At 43.8% G+C, this 16,830-nt stretch overlaps 2 pseudogenes; one reads left to right on the top strand and one right to left on the bottom strand.

The window, feature by feature from the left end:
• LOC124096368 (guanylate cyclase 2G-like) overlaps positions 1-16,830 on the top strand; it is a 65,261-nt pseudogene that overhangs the window by 15,503 nt on the left and 32,928 nt on the right.
• Positions 3,415-4,050, bottom strand: LOC124096592 (methyltransferase N6AMT1-like; annotated as a pseudogene).

Genomic DNA, 16,830 nt, shown 5'->3' with positions numbered 1-16,830 from the left:
GCAATACTGTATGATAGAAAAAGTATAGTCTTGGAGTTAGACATTTAAATTCTGGCTGTATTACCTACAGTGTGCAACCTTGGACACGTTTCCTAACTTCAGTGGTCCCATCTGTAACTGGGGTAATAATTCTAACTTTCCAGCTAATTGACTGCTGGGTAGCTAGCTCAGTGTGAGATATAGCACAGTGCCACCAGAGGGGTTGATAGAGCAGTGAGAAACTGAATTGTTCCTCCTGTAGGCAAATCTCTTTTTTCAAGTCTTCCTGATCCTCCTTTTGCCCTCTGACTGGAGTTGTTTTGGGATCATCCTGGATTAAGAACATTCCACTTTGTCTCTGATTCCAGAGAAAACATATGACCATCTGCTATGTTGGTGACCAAGCAGAAGCATGGGATAGGAAGCTGACTGCGTGGCAGGAACTCCAGCTGGTGAGGCCCCTCTCTGTGCCTTCTCTGAATGTGAGGGTTATTCTCCATCCCAGAAGAGCAATGGTGGGAAGCTACTTCCCTTAACTTGACCTGACACCCCTGCACCCTGACAGTCCAGGCCTTGGATCTTAGACCCTTGGCCTGACCCAGGCACCTAAACCCTGGCTTCCTCCCACCTCTGCCCTCCCCACTTAATTCTTTCTGACCTTAATTCTGGCTCTCACCTTTTCCATCTGTGATGGCTGCTTACCAACTTTGAACCTGGACCTAGGAGGGAGTTTGACTTCTTACTCTGTATTAATGGCCTGTCGAGACCCACACACTGACATTGGCAGCTACAAGCAGAAAGCAAGGCTGGCTGAGGTCACACTTAGATCCTGTCCCTGGCTTATTGGTTGAAGGCCCCTGTGGATTTACCTCCCAGCTCTGCCACTTTTAAGTTACATGATTTTCAATAACTGACTTCCTCTTTGGGGGGGCATCCATTTTCTCATCTGTAAAACAGGAGTAGTAACAGTTCTCATCTCACAAGGTTTTTATAAGAATTAACTGAAAGTATATAAGGCGCAGTCCCTCGCACAAAGACTCACTTTATGTATGTGCTGTTTTCACCATTATTTCCAGATGTGTGAATTAAGGCATGAGAACATCATCCCCTTCTTTGGTATTTACAACATCTGTATTGTCACCCAGTATTGCAAAAAAGGAAGTCTTTTTTTTTTGGGGGGGGGGGTTTGTCCTATTTATTATTAGTCTGCCTCTGCTGAGGTCACCCTTTGGTGAGCCTTCACCTGAGACGCAAATATTTTCATGTCTTTTGCCCATTCAGGCAAGTGTATCCACAAACCTCTTCCCCAAATGTCTTTGTCACCAATTTTCCAATCATGACCCTTTCTAGTCCCTAACCATCCAGCCAAACTAAGGGTCACAGCTCATGAAATTGAATATAATTGCATATCTGGCCGTTTCCCCTTCCAAGTAAAGTGAACAACCCGGTGTGTTACTTTGAGCTTTATTAGGAGGATGTCCCTTCACCGGCTGTCCTTTAGGGATGTTATGGAGAGTTCTTCAGCTATCCAATTTGGGGTAGTGCCTGCAGTCATCTTCCTCTGTCAGTAGATCACAGGGGGCTGCCCATAGGAGCAGGGAGGGAGGGAGAAGGCAGGAGTGAGGAAAATGGGCCTTTGGAACACTTCCTCATGTAACTTTCTTCAGCCTTCAGGGCCTGCTCAGGTCCAAACTTGGGTATATCACTTCATTTGATGATGGAGTGTTGCTGTGCATGCCAACTTCATGGTTTGGAGGATCAGACAATACCCATTTCAAGATGGGTAGCTCAATTCCCATGTTAACTTAGTGACCTATGGTTAACTGTTAAGAATCTACTAAGACCCAGTAGCAGGCCAAGAGCTCTCTCTCAAAACAAATAGTTATTTATGGCATTAGCAGTCTTGCTCCAAAATCTTACAGGCCTGAAACTGGAACTCACCCTTAGGGGCCTGCCAAAGGTCTGTATAGCATTTCTATCTGCCAATGACATTTCACCACTGGATCTGCTGGATAATATGGCCTGAGTGGCAGGGCAGCTTCTATGTGGCCGATATAAGTTGCAAAGCCTTTTCTTGTTCTGAGTCCAACTCAAAGCTGGCAACTTTTTGGTCACTTGGCTGGAGTAACACACCCAAATAAGCATTTGTTGCCTCTAAAACACAAGGAATCCACTAAATGCTATATCTATTTCTTGGTTGTAGGAGCACTTAATGCAAGAACTTATCCTTCATATTAGAAGGGATGTTTCAGTATGCCCCAAACCATTAGACCCCACTAATTTCACTGAGGTTGAAGTCCCTTGAAGTGTTATTAGATTTCCTAACTTGTTACCAATAAGTCTATGGAATTTGCTATTTCTTGATCATTTGGTTCAGTCAGTATCATGTCATCAATGTAATGATGGATAGGGAAGGTGATCAATATCCCTGCAAACTAAATTATGACATAAGGCTGGAGAGTAGATAATACCCGAGGTAGGACAGTGAAGGTGTATTGCCAGCCTTGCTGGCTTGAAAACAAACTATCTCTGGTGGGTTTTTAATGGATAGGTATAATGAAAAAGGCATTTTCTAGATCAATATTGTGTAGCAGGTACCAAGTGATGTGTTTATTTTCTCCAGCAATGAAATCCCATTTGCTGCATCAGCTGCGATCATTTGTTTAAAATCATAATAATCCATAGCCATTCCCCAATTTTATTATTGTAGGGGCAAATACAAAAACCACCCCCAAACAGTAGAAGTTCCTTCAATCTCACCTATTATTTGTCTTCTGAGGCTCATATACACATACAAACATACTGTCTCTATTGGTTTCTTAAAAATATACACACTGGGGATATAACTCAGCTGTAGAGTGATTGCCTCACATGCACAAAGCCCTGGGTTCAATCCCCAGAACCACACACACACACACACACACACACACACACACAAAAAACCCAGGTAGGATAAAACTGATCTACAGCTTGCTCTTCTCATTCTATAGTACAGCATGAACCCCTTTTGATTTAGCATACAGAGACCTGACTCATGTTTAATGGTTGCATGTTCAGTGAAATAGATACACTGTAATTTATTTGAACCAATCTCCTTCCTGATGGACGTTGAGGTTGATTCACTGTTTTGCTAGTAGAACCAAAGCTGAAATGAATACACATTAACATGTAATATAAATATAACCTTTACATATAAAATGCAAATTATAAACAAACATATCTACCTGCACATGTGTAACTATTTTGGTAGTCTTGAATCCCTGGTTAAAGGGAATGTTCCATCTTTCCATCTCTCTCTCTCTCTCTCTTTTTTTTTTTTTTTAAATGACAAATTTCCAGTAAAATTCCTTAACCAAGGAATGACTTCATTTTAAAATATGCTGAATGCATTCAGCTCACAGAATCTCTTGCATCCTGCAGGTAGCTCTTGGTCTATCAGGACTTGGTGAACTCCAGAATGGAAAGAGTTTCTTGGCCTGCCTGTCTGGAAGGTTCAGTGGTCCCTTTATGTCTTCAATGTTTTCAAAAACGTCTTCTGGATTATTTTCTTTTATGGTAATTAAATAGGATCATCCTCCTGGGGAAAGGAGGGCTGATGCTAGTGGAAAGAATCTGTCCATGACTTCTAAGCCATTTCTGCCACCAGTTCAAGCTGCTTCTATTCTGTGACTTCCCACCACTTTGGGTGAAGTCACAACACAGGGGGGAACTGAACACCAGAAAAGCAACTTTTTCCTTCAGTCTTGGTAACAGGCCTTTGATCAACTCTGTAATTACTGATTGAGTGTGGACATTGTTACAGCGTGCTGTTTCCAGGGTACGAGCTGCTGCATCAGGGTTGATATCAGGGCACAGGTACACAACCTGAGGTCCTATCTTAGAGCTAGGAGTGCAGATACCACGCCAGACCCTGACCCAACTTCAAGGCCTACTTCCACTCCCGCCAAATCAGCTGCCTCCGCCTGGAGCGCATCCAGCAGCGGGAACGTGTCCTCCGCGGGCCGGACCGTTGCTGAGCGAGCTGGGCCCCACGTGCCTGTGCAGCGGTCAGGAGAACCTCGGTGCCGCCATCTTTGACCTCTCCTTCCGATACAGAAAAGGAAGTATTGAGGTAAGCAAAACGGTAAATCTCGGTCTGATCAGTGCCTGCTAATAGAGAATCCCTAGTGTTTTCCCTTTTTCATCCAAGGACAGTCCCTCCTCTAGTCTAACTGTAAGACCTAGTTATCTTGTTGGGCTGCCTGTGGGAGCCAAATGAGCGGAGAGTTGCCAAGGGTCTGGTTAGGATTGATCTGGGTGGACATTCAGGAGCTCGTTTTCTTCTCCCAAGATGCCAGGCTGCCCCTGAATTGGGTTCCTGGGCCCTTGTCCCCGTGGTATGTGATAGTCAGCCTTATGTCACGGGCAGGCAAGGGTTTGTGGACCTTTTCAACCTCAAGTCAGGCTCTTGGTATCTCCTGGCAAGACTTCCACCCAGGTTTAGTGTGTTCTGCCTCCCATCCTATTAGGTCTGGCCACAAAGATCAGACACATTAGACTTAACTCTGTTTAACCAAAGAAGCTGGCAGCTCCAACTTGAGTCACTGGTGATATTTTGAATATGTTTTCTAGGATATTTTGAGTAACTCAGATCATGAAATGGATTGAACATTCAAATGCTCATTTACATATGACATAGTAGCCAAGGTGAGTATAATGTTATAGTGTGTTTGAGTTGTCCTATGTCTGGGATACATTTGAACTATAATCTTTACTGAAAATTCTTGGCCTCTTCAAATCTCTTCAAAGGGATTCCAGCTCTAAAATCTACAACTTAAATATATTTTTTCCATTATTTTCTCTTTCCCTAATCCAAGCAAATATGGAGGAGAAAAAGTATTTTACATTGAAGTTGAGAAGACTGCTAGGCTTACCTAATCAGGAAAGAGTAGATTTTAGGATAGAACATTATATCCCAAACAGAAGGTAACTACTAGACTGTGAATGAGGCTGGGTCAGGGGATTCTTAATAGTCTTTCTTCTCTCTAATCTCAGAGTCCTTTCCCCAGAAAACTAGGATTAGTGCCACAAAGCTGCTGACCTGACAGGTGGGCTATGGACATAGATCTGAAAGGGTATATAAATAGGTAGAATCTTTATTTTGGTAGCGGGGGACCGAGGTGGCTGCAAAGAAAAGAAGAATAACAACAGCAACCGTAACATATATAGACCCATTGGAAATTGTAGCACACCCTATAAGTCCCTGCTACTCGGGAGGTGGAGGCAGGAAGATTGCAAATTTGAGGCCAGCCTCAGCAACTTAGTGAGACCCTGTCTGAAAACAAAATTTTACAAAGGGCTAGGGATGTAACTCAGTGGTAGAGCACTGGCCTAGCATGTGTAAGGCTCTGAGTTTCACCCCTGATGGGCAAAAAAAAAAAAAAAAGTACCTATTTTGGATTTAGGGACAGACACATTCTATACTCTGTTAAATCATTTAATTCTCAAAACAAAATCTAATGTAGATCTATTGTTACTCCTGTTTCTCGGGTGGGAAATGAGGTGCAGAAAGTTTATATAATTTGCCCCAAATCTCATAGCTACTAAATAATGGAGATAAGATTTAAATGTAGGCATTTCGAGTTGTGTACCCTTAACTACTATACCATGCTGCCTCTCTGTAGGCACAACTTGAGATTACTTTTGTATTTTGCAAGAGGGAGAAGTCAATCTCACAACTAGATGCCCGTTAGGGGCTGGTGGGGATGATATGAAGGGAGGTGGAGGAACCCCATACCTTCCTGCTGTCTGTCACAAAGGAGGGGGCATGCAGAGAGGTCACAGTGATATCCAGAAGCCCAAGGTGACTCTTTGTAGGCATGCAACTGGTGAGGAGTGATGGGGGGGGGGCAGGGTGAAGCTGAGAAGATTAGCTGGGAGTGGGCCATGAAGTATAGACCAGCTACCTCAACCTGGGCTAATGTCCACCCATTCTTTCTATGTTGGCTGTGAATAGTTTCCCCATTGGAAGGGACAGAGCTAATGACCTGACATGGGTCCTAGAGAGGAAGCTCCTAAGACTGACAGGAGGGTAGCAGGGCAATGGCTGGTCATCAACCATGTGAACAGTGCCACCACCAACCAACATTTGCATCCATCAACCAACAGATTCCTGTGGAGAAGACCCTTTCTGGGTGTTGTAAGCTCTGCCCTCCACAGAATTGGGAAATCTACTCACCAAGGGCCTCTGCCAAGCCATTTCTCCTCTCAGTTTTATAGGTCTAGAGGAAAAGTTTGGCCTGGCTGACATGAAAGAGCTTCCTTTCCTCAAAGATTTCACTGTTTTTTGTTTCTAAGAAGCTGAGTCTTATGGCCTGGTGAGACTTTGATTTCCCAGGCCTTCGTGGGAAGCCACTCTCGTTGGAAAGCGAGGTAGATGAACAGAAACTTTGCTGTTATTGGTTCTCCGTGGACACCCCTGGACCACCACTGTTATCACTGCATTCAAACTCTAATGAGTGTCTGTGAAGGGTTTGTTCAACTTTGGGCCCTTTTGCAGGAAGAAAAACATTTGTTTCCAGCTTTGAATGGCTTAATATTTAGCTAGAGAAAAGGAAAAAAAAACCCCACAGTCTGGAATAGACAAATACAATCCATTCTGTGCAGTGAAGTGTTTGTCAGTGGGGGGATCTGATGTGGCATCCTTTCCCACCCTGGCACCTTCTCTCCTCCCCTTCACCTACTTTTCCCTTCCTGCTGAAACTGGACTTTGAGACCAAACGTGGTTCTCTGCTTCTGCTGGCTTATGGGGCCTGTGCATACTGAGGGCCTCTGCCACCAAGAAAGCCTGTTTTAGTGAAAGTAGCTAATCATAGCAGGGTGTGCCTGCTGGTGTCAGCTAGTGGGTCACAGCCGGCAAAGCTGGATTCTTCTCCACTCCTAGGGACTGGCGTGTTGTAGCTCTCAATATTCCAGCTCTGAATGGGGGCTATGCCCTTCAGTGTTGCAATGAATCCCAACACTATTGATTAGCCCTACAATCCCATTCAGGCCTGCGTCATTTCCGTTTTCCACTGCTTGTGTGGAAGCAGGAATTTGAGGTCTTTGGTTTGTGGATGTTTGAAGGTTCAAGGCTGCAGCACTCTGTGGAGCTGCTGTCAGCCATGGGCCTGGGCTGGGTTACCACAGGGTGACAGCCAGTGTGTCCTGGCTTGCTGCATCTCAGACCCCAGGCTGCATGGCAGGCTCCATGCCCCACCTGTGCTCTAGCCCACCCATGGCACCTCTCCACAGTTCTAGGACAAGGGCTTGGCTTCACCACCAAACCTAGAGAAGTATCCTAATCAAATAGCTGGCAGCATTTACGATGGATGTGAGCAACATGACAGATTTATTGTGTGAGTGTGAGCATGAGCATTTGGCTTTTAAGAAGTGTTAACACAAAAGTTTCTCTGGAGAAGTGTTGGGGTGGGTGAGAATGTCTCTTTGCAGGGAAAAATATCATCCAAGGTCATCACCTACTTGAGGGTACCAAGTATACCTTTTCTGCATGCCAGAACAGAGGGCAGTGTGACATCCTGCTCTGGAGAGATTTCTGCCTCTTGAAATGAAATGTGTACATCCTGGCTGATATGAAGAAGTCTCCATGACACAGTGGGCTAGGTCAAAGCCCATACAGGCCCTTCAGGGCCAGTTCCCCTGCCAACCTTCTTTGAAAGTGGACTGTGAGTGACAGAAGATGTACTGAAGCCCCATAGAGCTTTGCCCTGGGTCTGGCCTGGGACCCTACTCTGTGGGTCAGATTGTGCTTTTGACTGTCACATACCAATCATGAAAATAAGTCTTCTCCTTATGATGATTTGACTGGTGCCTCCTCTGTACCAGATTGCAGAGAGTTTCAGAGATGCAGAAGACTGTTGATCCAGTGCCTAACTTGGGTTATACATGATTCCTGGCATGGAAGGCATAGAGAGAAGTAAGGCTTGTTGTCTTGTCCCCAAGGAGCTCTACCCAGTAGGGTGAACCTGGGAAGAGGTGTGGAGAGGGTAATACCTGTTGTTGAGTTAGGGAGGGCCCTTCAGTTCTAAGTAAAAGAAGTCTTGGTGAATGTCAAGGACAAGAGACAGTTTGGCATGGGATTTCTCTTGGGTGTTTGAACCATGACTCTTAAGGCCTGGTGACCTTAACTACCCTGAGCTTCAATTTCCCTGTATGTAAATAGAAATAATGTGAATCTCCAACTCACAAAGTTGTTGTGAGGACTAAGATCCATTAAATGCTTAGCACCATGCCTACCCCAGTAAATGTTATGTTAGTATTAGCGGTAACCAGTCTTGAAAATCGGGATCAGGTCTTCATTCCCCAAGGGTTGAGATTAAATACCAGAGAAATGACAAGGCAAGAAATGATGATGATGATGATGATGATGATGATGAGAGAGAGAGAGAGAGAGAGAGAGAGAGAGAGAGAGAGAGAGAGACACACACATACACATTCCAGAGAGGTGGGAGCCCAGAACTGGTGCCTGAGGGAGTGTCTTGCCCCTTTATAGATTCCAAGTTTCCTTTCTTATCTTAACTCTTCCTCCTCTGATCTTGCCTAGTGGTGAACAGAAGACAGGAAGAGAACCAAAGTGTGGATCCTTACCTTCACCCAAGGCTGTTAGCAACCAGGTGATGGTGCTGGGGAGTGTTATCTATCCATTTCCTTTTCTTTGATAATCATTTACCTGTTCTTTGCCCTAATCTCATTAGCCTCCCTGATTAAGGGAACCCTTACTGCTGTAAGGGGAAATGGCTGAGGACTGCTCTGGCTGCTTCAGGCTGAGATTGGTGATGTGGGGCCAGCAGTTTGGGTTTCCCTTTTAGGAATGTTTTGGGTCAGTTGAGGGATCTGTGGCAAAAGTCTGGTTTGATAAGAACAGGCTATAGTCATCTAGGAGGTGGGAGCTTCTATGAGAGAAACAAGACAGGAGTACTGGAATGAGATTAATACAACATCAATGTTGTAGCATCTGGAACATGTCAGTGAATATGAGGATGGTGATAGAACCAGGAGGTGCAAGAGCTAAGCACTTATTCCCATGACAAGGCAGATGAGGATATGGCCTCTATTTGGGAATGTAAATCTTCAAGGATATTTATTACATTGTCTGAGTTCTCAGGAATGTAAACTCAACATTTTGTTTTTATAATGTCACAGATGCCCCCAGAAGATAAAGTTAAGATATTTAATGTTATGTGATTTTTGTAAAATACCTTTTTATTGGCATATCTCTGTGTTTAGTAGAGATTCCTTTATTTCTGTCAATTAAGGCTGGAAAATAATACTTGCAAACACAGATTAAGTCTGCCTATATAGGAGGTTAGGAAGATTTGTAGGCCTTAAATTGACTAAAATAAGTTTCTGACTTTGATAGGCTTTTGATAGTTATTAGGCAATCCGGTCTAAGAATCCCTGTTGGATAGCCTATATAGTCTTTCTTATGCTTGGTGAGGCTGACACATATGTTCATCTCAAGTTACATTGAAAGAACTATTGTCTTTCCTTTTAAATGTCCAGGTATATAGCTGTGTTTTGGTTAAAACTTGTTCTAGTTATTCAAGACCAAGCTAGTCAAATTGACCTTGTTCTTATCTATGGTTAAGAGTTGCCTGAGTTTCTTCAAGGGGTCACTTGAGGAAAAGTGACCTCCTAGCCTCCTAGCTCCTCTGGTACCATCTGCTTATATAGGTCAGAGTCTTGTGGGCCATGTGGCTTCCGTTGGAGGCATCAGGGATGTTTTATCTCCAATGACATTCCTCTTAGCAGCATGTGCACTGATAGGCTTTCTCTTCCCAAAGGTCTCATTGATCCGTGATCAGGAAGTCAGGTGGCCCAGAGTTGCAAAGCCCTTAGAAGTACTGTGGTTCCCTGGGTTCGAGCTGACCTCAGAGGGCAAGAGCCAAATATAGGCTATTTTTTCTCAGCACTTTTACCTCCTTAACTTTTGGTTTTAAACATCCAGCAAGCCAGTTTCTTCAGTCTTAAATAAGAATATTGGATTTTAACTTTAATGTCTATAACTTTATAGTTATTTGAACCTTCCTTTTAGTTGGGGTTGGTATTAGTACTGGAAGGTAGCCTTACATCCTGTCTGTCCTATAGGCGATACAGCCTGTCATCTCAAATTAACTCAGTTTGTTATAACTAGAAGTTGTACGTTTGTAAGGCATTAACAGAAAATAGTTATAAAGTTTACAAGAAAAATATAAAATGAAATCATCAAAAGTAAAAACCTTTCTTGGTTCATAATAGCTATGATAATCTCAAATCTTTACTTCAAACTTTGGTTTGAAGAACACCAGCTTGGTAAAATGCTCTTCTAAACCTTATATTTTAAAGACCTGTACACTTGGAAGATATGAATACATATAGTGTACAAAGAAACCAATAAGTGCACCACATTACACTGATGTTCTTAAATTAACCAAGTTTAGATTTTAAAGAAAAATTCAGAATCTTTAGTGTAGTGAAAGTGTAATCCTCTAAAAATAACAATAGTTGTTTAATCAGAGTTGTATGAAATCTAATTCCTTTGAGACTAGTTTCTCTAAAGAATAAAACTTAACAGACACAAGAAATTACCTTGTTGGATAAGAGCAGATGAACGTTTTAAGAAATCGTTGTTACTTTAACATATAGAGGATTAAACTTTGGTTCATATCAGTATATTCATGTTTGACCTTAGGAAAAACCTTGAAGAACTTTAACTGAATGAACCAATTGTAGTCAAGTTAGTTACACACAGCATTTTGAGATTTACCCTCCACAAACTCCTGCAAATAACTAGACATTCTAAAACTTTTATTTTACTACACAAATGACTTTTGCATGGAGAAATATTTATTTTTTCCTTCTACTTTCATACTAAAATATATTTCTATACCGAGAACCTTCCTATATCACCTTTCTAGCTGTTGATCCCTTTTAAAATTCACATTTTGAAACAATGCTTATGAAATTTCTGAATTTAGATAAATTAGTCCACTTTAATTAGGTGAAACACTTTTTTTTATAGCACATTAATGGAAACCCAACTGAAACATTTTATACTCTTTGTATGTAGAATTACATGGAATAGAATCTTAAAACCTAAGTAACCTTGGTTTTAATGAAAGTACAGAAGACACAAAGACAGTTTAAAAAACCTCTATAGTTGGATAAAATAAGACTGTTCACAAAAATATATTAATTTAGGCATGCATGATCAAACTTGAATTCACCACAAATCCATGAGCTCAAAAATATAGAATTTTTTAAAAGGAGTTTTAAAATAATAACATGGCCATAATTATTCTAATTATAACATGGCATCAGAATATCTTCATCAGATCAGAGTGCACTTTGGATCATATTAATATCAATCCAGACATTTAAAGAATGTGAGAGTCCTGAAATCCTCAGGGAAAGATTCTCAAGGTAAAGAAGACTTGTATATATGAGATCATTCCATTTTTCTTCCCTGTGATGTAGCATTTAGGGAAGAACTTGTTACGAAAGCAGGTGGTAGAGTGCAAGAGCAGATAAGATAGCCAGTGGCTTGAATTTAAAAGTGACACCTCTTTTTACCTTTGGTCTCAAACCAGTTTTGGATAACCACCTCTTAGGTTACATTTCAGATATAAGCCCTGGAGAGCTAGAGATCTGGTGGAAGGCTAACAAGTGAAGGAAGCTACTGTTTTGAGCTTGAGAGGCAAAACCCCATGCTAGGGCATTTTAACCATTTCTTTCTTTTGTAAGCTGTGGTGCTATAATTTATGTTTCCTTTGGAGATCATTTTTCAATCCCCCAGTCTGTAATGAGGCCAGGTTTGGATGCAGGAAATTATCAGACATCTCTTTTTCCAACTGTGATTAGGTCATTTCCCAGACCTGGCAGCAGAAGAAAATGAGGCTCTTTTTTGACTGACTGTGGGTCAAACTTCTCCCAATTTTTCAGTATTCGGGCTAGCGGTGAACCTAGCATAACTGTTGAGAAGGCAGCTCCCATCTGCACCCATTATGTTTGGGACATCTTCCTAGATGAGCTTCTGAAGGCCAGCAAAATCCCTGTCTCTCACCACCTGGTTCTGCCAGATTTATTGCTGCCTCACTGTCAAGAATAGAGGAGGTCCTTCTTTGCTGCATGACAAAGACCCTGGAGGATTCAGACTTAGAGGCAGATGACTGATCTCTTCCTACCTATAAACTATAAATTACCAAATGTGATGACCCACAGGGGGTAAAACAAAACAAAAGGTGGGAATATTCCTCTCCTTCATGCCCTAAAGGAATCTCTGGAGGATAAGGAGGGCATCTAGTGGTTGCTCAACGTCCTTTTCTGGGAGGAGTGAATTGGAAACACCTCCCTTTTTGCAACCAAAGAAACTCACAGAGCACAGAAACAACACTGGGGAGAATGCCTATAGACTTGTAAGGGCTTGATGTGTGAATAAAGGGCGCCTAGGCATTTCCTAATGAACCATTCCATGTAAAATGTCCCTAGAGTCTGATCAGGGAGGGGAGGGGAGCTTTTGGGAGGAGTGAGCATGAGAGAGCGCAGTTCAGCTCACACAGAGGTACATGTCATTGGAGCATTCGTGGAGCACCATTTCATAGACCAGTTGATGTAAGATACCCAGTTGCACCTGTTGTGAGAGGAGGTTGGGGGAGAAACCTTTGGGATTCACTGGGGAGTTGCCACAGCCAGAATCTCACAATTGTTTCTACCTTTTGTTCGTCTCTGTGCGTACTTCAAGGCAAACTAGGATTGAGGATTCTGTCTTCTGATGCCAGACACGCTCAGAGGCTGATTAGGACAATGAAAAATGGCTTTGGCAAAGCCCAACATACCTGACAAAGAGGACAGGAGCAGCTGAGCCCATGAATCCTCTCCCCAGAGCCTTGTAGAATGGCAGCTTGCACTAACTTCGTTTAATTGGCAAACAGGTGCCCATTACTGTCCTATAGAAAGAGAAAAAAAAAAAAGAAGGCATATCTCAGAGAGGTGTGAGGTGTGGAGGAGTTTATCTCAGTGACAATTCTGGCTGAACCTCCAGCCAGAATTAATATCCGTCTTGAAAACCGGGTCCTTGACCCCCTGAATCTAAGATTAAGCACCCAAGATGTGCCAGGCAAGAGCATAGAGTAAATTTTATTTGAAAGAGAGAGAGAGAGAGAGAGAGAGAGAGAGAGAGAGAGAGAGAGAGAGAGAGACCTCCAGAAAGGAAGGGGCCCAGAATTGGTGCCCTTGGGAATGGGGGTGTCTTGCCCCTTTATAAGATTTTAGGTTTCCTTTCTTCTCAAGCCTACATGACCAAAGAGCCATCCAGGGGGTGATTACTTATGTTGGAAAATTCGATCCTTCCCCTTCCCCAGAAGTGTTAGCAACAACTTATTTCCTTTTCTTTGATAATCGGCTGTCTGTCTTTTGCCCTTGTCCCAGGTGGTTGGCAGGCTGGCTAGATGGGTTGAGGAGGTAGAGTGTCTAGAGCAGTGCCCAGTACATATAATAAACTATAACTATATATTTCTGTTGTCAGACAGCATATAAACACCTTATTTTTGTATACTGGAACATTTGTATCTAAAAGTTTCCACTCGTTTAGCCTATTTTAATCCTGTATGTGGAATATATTTTACTCATGATAGAAAAAATGTACACATCGGTTTCACATGTGTTTTCTTTGGACCAAACTACAAATGCATTCTGCATAACACCTGCCCCCTTAATTTACAAAGCTAAGACTTTAACCTTGGGAAAACAAACAAACAATTATTTGACATAAATTGTAGTAAACAGATATGCTTCTTCCTCAAGGTCATTAGCTTTACCACTGTGGGAGTGGGAGGGAGTTCCACTATCATCAAAATCTGTTTTGGATACCATTGCTCTTTAACAAACTGCCTAAAAATTAGGAGTGAAAAATATTGATTGAATTATGGTTACGTGTTCTGTTGGGTCAGAAATTAGGACAGAGTACCCAAGGGGTGGCTTGCTTCTGCTTCATGTTCTCTGGTATCTTATCTAGGAACACTCAAAGACATGAGTGGGACTTGATGGCTGGGGAATAGAATCATTGGAAGTCCCCTTCACCTGTCTGGCACCTGGGCTGAGATGTCTTGCACACCTGAAGGTAAATGAATCTCCATCTACCCTGACTTAAGGTGTGCGAGGATATACAGTGAGCAGTAGAGGGGCGCACAGTGGTTCAGGCCTTGGAGAGGATGTCTGCTGGGCTCTGGCCCTTGCCTTGAGGCCTCTTAAAAAATGAAACAAAACAAACAAACAAACAACAACAACAACACACACACACAAACCTGTGTTTAAAAAAATATCTTTGAATGATCAATTTTATTATACAATTTGTGAAAAAAAGAAATTCAGACTGAATTTCTCCCAAAGCATGGGAGAAAAGACAAAGAGCAGGGCAGGGGGAAGTGTCCCAGGGAGAAGTCTCTTTAATGAGTTCCTCAGGCAAAATTCTCTATGATGTGTCTTTGCAGGTGGGGGCAGAGGAGACCCTGGTGGATGCAGATGCGCCCCTGCCTGGATCAGGAGCCCCTCAGCACAGCTCCCACCGGCACTGTGATGTCAGCATCCCCAGGGCTCAGGGTCTTCTGGCTGGCTGTCAGTTCTGTCTGTCTGGCTGGGCATTTCCACTGGAGCCACTCTGTTTCTGGACAGTGGCCCACAGAAGCAGGGTATGCAGCATAGCTGCCGGACGCATTTGGCGATCCTCCTCCTCACCCTCTTCCAACCCCGGCTGCTGTCCTGGGGTTGCCCTGTGGAGGTCCCTTGGGGGGATGAGTGGCTGGGCCCAGGGTGAGGCTGGGAGGCTAGACTTGGTGGGGAATGTCCTCATGGAGGAAGCGGAGAGGGATGGCGGGCACGTTGGCACTTCCTGCAGGCTCACTAGAGCACTTCCTGGGGCAGAACCTGGGAGGATCTGCAGGCCTGGGCCATGCTTGGGCTTCACCTGGAGTGCACGGGCCTCCCGCTGGGTTCTCTGGTGCTTGAGTATTCAGTATGTGGCCATCTCCTCATCAAATTTGTGACTGGTCATGGACAGCCAGTTATGATAGGGGTGTTAACCCATGGCTATCAGGATGTTCATAATGGCGGGATCTGGGAGTTTGGGGAGTACCTCAGGAGGAGGACTGGGTAAAGCTTGCTCACCCTGGCTTAGCCATGGGTGCCCCATTACCTGGTCTATGGTGGGCCTCTGCGTAGGGTCCTCCATGAGTATCTCACGGATGAGGCTCTGGGCTCCCTCGGAGACAGGGGAATGTCGAATGTTCCCTGCTTGATCAGCTTCTTCAGCTGCCTATTGCTGCTTGCTGCAAATGGCCATCTCCCTGTGAGCATAGCATAGAGAGAGGACCACACCCAGGCTCCAGACATCTGCCAGGGACCCCTCATATTCCTGCCCACAGACGATTTCAGGGGCAACATAGAGGAGAGTGGCAAAGAACTTCTTCAGCTTCTTCCCAGCTGTGAATCTGGTGCTCAGGCCAAAGTCGATGAGCTTTGCGTTGCCGCTGGCGTCCACCACCACGTTCTCAGGCTTCAGGTCCAGGTGCAAGATGCCTTCTGGCAGGATCTGCCTGAACAGTCTGCGGGCCTCCTCCTCCTGCCTGCCGTCAGTTTCTGGGCCCAGGTCTCATAGTTGTTCCCCTCCTGTGTGCTCCATGATACGGTAGATATACTCATTGGTCTCAATGATGGGAAAGAGCTGGATCACATTTGGGTGGTCCAAGTCTGCCATCATTTCCGGTTCAGAGAGGAACAGGGAGCTCGAGCTACTTTTGCCAAGACCTTTACCACAACCTCTGTCCTGGTGAGCAGAAGGAGGGCAAGTTTCACCCGAGCGAAGCCCCTTGCCCTAATGTCCTACAGGACTATATAATATCTGTGAAGACAGCCTCACAGCAGGAGCTCTGCCCTTGCAGCGCTACACTACTCTCACTACTCTGATTGCTCATCCTGAACTGGAACAAGGATGCTAGCTTAAAAAAAATAATAAAAACAAAAACAAACAAAAAACAGAAAACAAAAGCAAAAAAATAAAAGGGAAAAAAACAAGTAAAAAACCCCAATATCCAAAGACCACAACCACCAGCCACCAACCACCAACCACCACCAAAGGTACTATCTGGGAGTCCAACAGGTCACCACCAAAAGCTTCCTGTACTTAACAGGAAAAAAAACCCAGCTGTAGCCACTCTGGTATGTACCTGCAGTTTGAAATTCCCTCGAAATGTCTCCTTGTGAGGTCAGAACGAGAAATAACCCAGGCACACTTGGGCCTAACCTCAGTGGTCATCACATTTGGGTCTCCAGGACCTTTCCCACTTTCGTAATGGGAATAAGAAAGGACTCTGGAAGGTTTTTGGCTTCAGTGGGTTATGGGGGCCCATGTTTACTTGTTTAGAAATTAAAATTTGTAGGATACTCAGTGGTCTTCATTTTGAGTCTGAAAATCTGTAATATCTTTGTAGCTTTGAAAGACCTCATCATATCTACGCCCAAAGTTTCTGCTTCATTGCTGCCCTGAACCAGGTAGCTTTATTCCACAGGGCCCTTTCCCCATGAGGGGTTACCTGCCCTCTGGCAGAGCCATGGAGTCAGCCATCTAAGAACTGAGTCTTCTGTAACTGTTAGCCCCAGAGAATCTTTTCCTCCTTCAAGTTGTTCTTGTTGGGTGTTTTGGTCACAGAGACAAAAATAAAAATAAAAATAAAAAAATAAAACACAGCCATACATCATTGTACCCATGTTGAAAAAGGTATGTGTGTGTGTGTGTGTGTGTGTGAGTGAGTGAAGTGCTGGGAACTGAACCAGGCCCTTGCA

The sequence above is a fragment of the Marmota monax genome, unplaced genomic scaffold, assembly GCF_021218885.2.
Source record: "Marmota monax isolate L192 unplaced genomic scaffold, Marmota_monax_Labrador192_F-V1.1 WCK01_AAM20220418_F8-fsc00004, whole genome shotgun sequence".
Lineage (NCBI taxonomy): Eukaryota > Metazoa > Chordata > Mammalia > Rodentia > Sciuridae > Marmota > Marmota monax.
The sequence above is the reverse complement of the archived record's forward strand: the minus strand, read 5'-3'. Positions and strand labels throughout refer to the sequence as shown.